The sequence below is a fragment of the Saccopteryx bilineata genome, unplaced genomic scaffold (assembly GCF_036850765.1).
Source record: "Saccopteryx bilineata isolate mSacBil1 unplaced genomic scaffold, mSacBil1_pri_phased_curated manual_scaffold_290, whole genome shotgun sequence".
NCBI classification, from domain to species: Eukaryota; Metazoa; Chordata; class Mammalia; order Chiroptera; family Emballonuridae; genus Saccopteryx; species Saccopteryx bilineata.
In genome coordinates, this window is record NW_027095639.1 from 17,479 (window position 1) to 24,741 (window position 7,263).

The 7,263-nt window shown below is 36.6% G+C and overlaps 1 pseudogene; it reads right to left on the reverse strand.

The window, feature by feature from the left end:
* Nucleotides 1-1,663: 1,663 nt before the first annotated feature.
* Nucleotides 1,664-3,294, reverse strand: LOC136318433 (large ribosomal subunit protein uL18 pseudogene; annotated as a pseudogene).
* Between the last annotated feature and the right edge of the window lie 3,969 nt (nucleotides 3,295-7,263).

Here is a 7,263-nt window from a genome sequence, read left to right on the forward strand (position 1 = left end):
GCTGTTATTTTTGAATAGTATAGAAATATGGAACTTCAACAATTTTGTGTGAAGGAAAAATGAGACTTTTGTGAGTAAAGAGCTAGGAAAACCATTGCTTTTTAAATGATTTGATCATAGTTTATATTCATTAATGTCTTGTTAAAATAGAAGTAACTTTCAACTTTTTGTTTTTATTTCTACTGTTTTTATTTTATAATAATTTTTTTTCAATTAAAGTTGAAATACAATATTATATTAGTTTCATGTGTACAATATAGTGATTAGACATTTATTTAACTTATGAAGAGATCACCCTGATATATCTCGTACCAATCTGACACTATACATAGTTATTACAGTATTAGTGGCTATATTTTCTATGTTACACTTTATATCCCCACGACTGTTTTGTAACTACCATTTTGTACTTCTTAATACTTTCCCTTTTTCATCTGTGTCCCCGACCCCCTCCCACCAGGCTATTGTCAAAATGTTCTCTGTGTTTATGAGTTTGCTTTCGTTTTATTTGTTTGTATATTTTGTTTTTTAGATTCTACATACAAGTGAAATCATATGGCATTTGTTTTTCTTTGTCTGACTTATTTCACTCCACTCAGTACCCCCTGGGCCCATCCATGTTGTTGCAGATAGCAAGATATCCTTTGTTATGGCTGAGTCACATTTCATTTATTGCATATTTGCACCACTTCTTTATCCATTAATTCACTGGTGGTCACTTAGGTTGCTTCATATCTTGGCTATTGTAAATAATGCTGCAATGAACATATAGGTGTACAGATCTTTTCAAATTAGTTTTTTGGGTTTTTCGGATAAATGTCCACAAGTAGAATTGCTGGGTCCTTCTTTGTCTCTTGATATAGAGCCTTTCTTAAAAGTCTGTTTTGTCTGGTAGAAGTATTGCTACCTCAGCTCTTTTTTGTTTGTTTTCATGTTCAGGAAATGTCTTTTTTCCAACTTTTTACTTTCAGTCTATTTGGTCTTTTGATCTGAAGTAAGTCTCTTGTAGGCATCATATGTGAGGGTCATGTTTTCTTATCCATTTAGCCACCCTATGTCTTTTGATGTCTTGATTTACATTTGAAGTGATTTTTCATAGATATGTAGTTATTGCCATTTTATTATTTGTATTTTTAATCTTCATTCCCTTCTTCTTAAAGATGTGTCCTTAATATTTCTTGTAATATTGGTGTGGTGGCTATGAGCTTTAGCTTTTCTTGTTGGGGAAGCTCTTTATCTGTCTGTGGATTCTAAATAGTAGCTTTGTTAGGTAATCTTGGTTGTAGGTGTGTGCATTTCATCAGTTTGAATATTTTGTGCCAGTCCCTTCTGATCTGCAGTTTCTGTTGAAAAATCAGCTGACAGTCTTTTGGGAACTTCCTTATAAGTAACTAACTGCTTTTCTGTTGCTACTTTTAAGATTTTCTCTTCATCTTTAATCTTTAGCATTTTAATTATGTTGTATCTTAATATGGGGCTCTTTTGGTTTATCTTGTTTGGGATTCTCTATGCTTCCTGGGCTTGTATGTCTGTTTCCTTCACCAGATTAGGTAAGTTTTCTGTCATTCACTCTTCAAATAGGTTTTCAATTTCTTGTTCTCTTCTCCTTCTGGCACCCCTATGTTGTAAATGTTGGTATGCTGGATGTTGTCCCAGAGACTCCTTAAAATCTTTTCATATTTTTGGATTCTTTTTTTATTTTTTGCTGTTCTGATTGGGTGTTTTCTGCTTTATCTTCCAAATTACTGATTTGATTCTTAACTTTAGTTACTCTAATGTTGATTCTCTGTAGGTAACATATAAACCCTGCACTGTTCTGACCCATGATGTGCTTCCAATGTACTTCTGCATTGAATTCCTTGCTTTCTGAATCATAACCAGGGAATCATTTGGTACTATGAGGATAGACGAGACTTTATTCACACCTCCCCAAAACTTGATTTCCAGTAGTAGTTCTGGAGAGCCCTGCATCCAAATAGCAGGTGAAGGCACCAGGTTGACCATCAACCTGATGCTTTCCAAATTGTATTCGTCTTAGTCACCTTCATTTGACCTTCAGAGATCTTGTCCATTTCAAATGTGTTGAGAAGCCTGCAGGCCAGCACCAGACCAGTACAATGTGATGCAGCCAACTTTTAGAGCACACTTTGGGAGTTAATGAGCATAAGCTGCACAGACTTTCATACATCCTTCTATATGGGCACAAGCAATCTAACAAATGATTTCTCTGTTGGTTACATGAACTGTTATCCTGTATTTGGGTGTGTTGCACTTATTTTTATCCTGATTATCATGTATTTCCAGGCACAGTAACTGGTTTTACCCTCTCTTCCTCATCTTCTAAATTTCACTTTGCATCTCTTGAAGTAGGTCTTACTTTTGAGACAACTTTAAAAATGTAATTACTGCGAAAGATAGACTCATGCCCATAGCTCACTACAAACATGCAGGCCCAGAACAGCTTCCATGGGAATGGGGGGGAGATGGGTACAATACTTTTTCTTTTCTGTTATTAAAGTAATTTAATTATAAATTTATTTATTTTTACCTATTGTAGTAAATTTATATGTAACATTATGGTTCTGTGTATTAATTTGCTGAGTAAATAATATTCCTAATGTAAGCAATGTTTTATATTATTTAAGGGCATTGTCATTTTTTACAATAGTCAAAATATTCACTGTGAAGATACATATAAACAGAATTATATAAATTGATAATATTGGGCTGGAGGTAGGTAGTCCGAGTAGAAAGGGGCTCTGTTACTTATTTGTTGAAGCAGATATTCCTACTTAGGCCAATGAAGAAAGCCAAAGAGTGACTGAGCATTGTAAATGAAGATAACCAAGAAAGCTAGGAGGCTAAGGCAGAATAGCTAATCACCTTACTCTACTGAGATAAAGCATAGAATTCTGTGATATGAAAGGTAGTTTTTAGTGTTGGATGGTAGGACATTGAAGAAAAGAAATGCTTGTGATAGTTAATGGAATTTATACAAATGGTTACCAGATTTCTTTACTCTAAAGTAATTTTTTTTCCATGTCCATCTTCTTTATTCTTTGGAAGTAAGGTTATATATTTAGCCCATACTCAAGTAGGAGGGAGAGATTAAGCTCCACTCCCTTGAGTGGGAAATATTTATATTTATTATTGGAAATTCTTTCTATAAGGAAGGTTTGTCTCTTTTCTCCCATTTACTTATTTGTGTCAGCTTGGGCTTTATATTTTATACTTTGTTATAATCCAGATACTGTGTTACTTATTTTGTTGCTCAGATTGTTCCAGTTTGGCCATTGGAGCTCTTTAAGACTGGCTTCTGTGTGCCATTGATATGCTCCATTGTCTAGTTTTGAACAGTTCCTTGCTTTCTGGGCATAAATATCTAGGCAGTTATCTTCGAGATTACATTCTAGAAGATTAAATCACTATTGGAATAAAAAGTTTTTTAGAATAAATAATTGAATTTAGTTAAACATGAATTTACTTATTTTTTAGAGAGAGAGAGACAGGAAGGGAGAGAGATGAGAAGCAACAACTTGTAATTGTGTCACTTTAGTTGTTCATTGATTGCTTCTCATATGTGCCTTGATGGCAGGGTAGGGGGCTCGAGTCAAGCCAGTGACTCCTTGCTCAAGCCAGCGACCTTCGGCTTCAAGCCAGCAACCTTTGGGCTCAAGCCAGCGACCTTGGGATCATGTTGATGATTCTGTGCTCAAGCTTGTGACCCTGCACTCAAGCCAGATGAGCCTGTCTTCCAACCGGTGACCTTGGGGTTTTGAACCTGGGACTTCAGTGTCCTATGTTGATGCTCTATCCACTACTACCACCAGTCAGGCCAAACTTATATTTTTTATTATTTTAACCATGATTTGATGTTATCTTGTTTTGATCAACCTCTAAACATACCCAGGTAGAATTAAAACCTATATCTTTAGTATATTTACTACTGATAAATCAGAGAAACTATAGTTCTTTTTATTAAAAACTGGTCTGAAAGACGTGAAAATTCTGTATGTTATGAATCAATGTTCATCATAAATGTTTAAAACTGTGTTTGTCTAAGTAGAATAAAATCTACATGTTAATTAATTTTTTAATTACAGGAAAGCAAAGTGTTGCGGACAGTTCCTCTACTAGCAGCATGCCTCCCCCAGGACAACTGTAAAGTCAAGATCGGTCGTCGCTTCAGTGAAGAAAGGTAAATTAACTTTTAGGGCAACTTAAAATATTTTTTTTTCTACATAGATATTTAAAAATTTCTTTTTTTTTTCTTTATATGGCAAATGCTGAAAAGCCATGATCTTTGTGCCCCTCCCCTCCCCCAACCCCCTCCCTCTCCTCCCCCCACCCTGTAACCCCAACACTGTTGTTCATGTCTCTGAGTCTCATCTTTATGTCCCACCTATATATGGAATCATATAGTTCTTAGTTTTTTTCTGATTTACTTCTTTCACTCAGTATAATGTTATCAAGGCCTATCCATGTTGTCGTAAAAAATCCTATGTCATCATTTCTTATGGCTGAGTAGTATTCCATAGTATATATGTACCAAAGCTTTTTAATCCACTCGTCCTCTGATGGACACTTGGGCTGTTTCCAAATATTTGCTATTGTGAACAATGCTGCCATAAACATGGGGGTGCATTTCTTCTTTTCAAACAATGCTATGGTGTTCTTGGAGTATATTCCTAACAGTGGTATGGCTGGGTCAAAAGGCAGTTCGATTTTTAATTTCTTGAGGAATCTCCATATTGTTTTCCACCGTGGCTGCACCAGTCTGCATTCCCACCGGCAGTGCAGGAGGGTTCCCTTTTATCCACATCTTCTCCAGCACTTATTCTGTGTTGTTTTATTGATGAGTGCCATTCTGACTGGTGTGAGGTGATATCTCATTGTGGTTTTAATTTGCATTTCTCTAATCATTAGTGATGTTGAACATTTTTTCATATGCCTGTTGGCCATCTGTGTGTCCTCTTTGGAGAAGTATCTATTCATTTCTTTTGCCCATTTTTGGATTGGATTGTTTGTCTTCCTGGTATTAAGTTTTACAAGTTCTTTATAAATTTTGGTTATTAACCCCTTATCAGATGCTATGTCAAATATATTCTCCCATTGTGTAGTTTGTCTTTTTATTCTGTTCTTATTGTCTTTAGCTGTGCAGAAGCTTTTTAGTTTGATAAAGTCCCATTTGTTTATCCTGTCTTTTATTTCACTTGCCTGTGGAGACAAATCAGCAAATATATTGCTGCGAGAGATGTCAGAGAGCTTACTGCCTATGTTTTCTTCTAAGATGCTTATGGTTTCATGGCTTACATTCAAGTCTTTTATCCATTTTGAGTTTATTTTTGTCAGTGGTGTAAGTTGGTGGTCTAGATTCATTTTTTTGCAGGTAGCTGTCCAGTTTTCCCAACACCATTTGTTGAAGAGGCTGTCTTTCCTCCATTGTATTGTCTTACCTCCTTTGTCAAATATCAGTTGTCCATAGATCTGTGGGTTTATTTCTGGGTTCTCTGTTCTGTTCCATTGATCTATGTGCCTGTTCTTATGCCAGTACCATGCTGTTTTGAGTACAATGGCCTTATAATATAACTTGATATCTGGAAGTGTGATACCTCCCGCTTTTTTCTTCCTTTTCAAGATTGCTGAGGCTATTCGTGTTCTTTTTTGGCTCCCATATAAATTTTTGGAATATGTGTTCTATGTCTTTGAAGTAAGTCATTAGTATTTTATTGGTATTGCATTGAATTTATAAATTGCTTTGGGTAATATAGACATTTTAATGATGTTTATTCTTCCTAACCATGAGCACGGTATATGCCTCCACTTATTCGTATCTTCCCTGATTTCTTTTATCAATGTTTTATAATTTTCCGAGTACAAGTCTTTAATCTCCCTTCTTAGATTTATTCCTAGGTATTTTAATTTTTTGGTTGCAATGGTAAAGGGGATTGATTCCTTGATTTCTATTTCTGACAGTTCATTATTAGTATATAAAAATGCCTCTGATTTGTGAGTATTGATTTAATATCCTGCCACCTTGCCAAATTCATTTATCAGGTCTAGTAGTTTTTTGACTGAGACTTTAGGGTTTTCTATATACAATATCATGTCATCTGCGAATAATGATAGTTTTACTTCTTTTCCAATTTGGATGCCTTTTATTTCTTTTTTTTTTTTTTAATTTTTCTGAAGCTGGAAACAGGGAGAGACAGTCAGACAGACTCCCGCATGCGCCCGACCGGGATCCACCCGGCACGCCCACCAGGGGCGATGCTCTGCCCACCAGGGGGCGATGCTCTGCTTATCCTGGGTGTCGCCATGTTGCGACCAGAGCCACTCTAGCACCTGAGGCAGAGGCCACAGAGCCATCCCCAGCGCCCGGGGCCATCTTTGCTCCAATGGAGCCTTGGCTGTGGGAGGGGAAGAGAGAGACAGAGAAGAAAGCACGGTGGAGGGGTGGAGAAGCAAATGGTCGCTTCTCCTGTGTACCCTGGCCAGGAATCAAACCCGGGTCCTCCGCACACTAGGCCGACGCTCTACCGCTGAGCCAACCGGCCAGGGCGCCTTTTATTTCTTATTCTTGTCTGATTGCTGTGACTAGCACTTCCAGAACTATGTTGAATAAGAGTGGTGAAAGGGGGCACCCCTGCCTTGTTCCTGATCTTAAGCGGATTGCTTTTAATTTTTTCCCATTGAGTATGATGTTGGCTGTAGGTTTGTCATAGATGGCCTTTATCATGTTGAGGTATGTTCCCTGTATTCCCACTTTGCTGAGAGTTTTGATCATGAATGGGTGCAGGACTTTATCAAATGCTTTTTCTGCATCTATTGAAATTATCATGTGGTTTTTCTCCTTTCTTTTGTATATGTGATGAATCACATTGATTGATTTGTGAATATTGTACTAGCCTTGTCTCCCAAGAATAAATCCTATTTGATCATGGTGTATGATTTTTTCCATATATTGCTGGATCGGGTTCGCTAATATTTTGTTGAGGATTTTTGCATCTAAGTTCATCAGGGATATTGGCCTATAATTTTCTTTTTTTGTGTTGTCTTTGCCTGGTTTTGGAATCAGAATTTTACTCACCTCATAAAAGGAGTTTGGAAGTCTTCCTTCCTCTTGAATTTTTGAAATAGTTTGAGAAGGATAGGAGTTAATTCTTCTTTGAATATTTGGTAGAATTCACTTGTGAAGCCATCAGGCTCAGGACTTTTCTTTTTTGGGAGTTTTTTGATAACTGTTTCAATCTCATTTGTTGT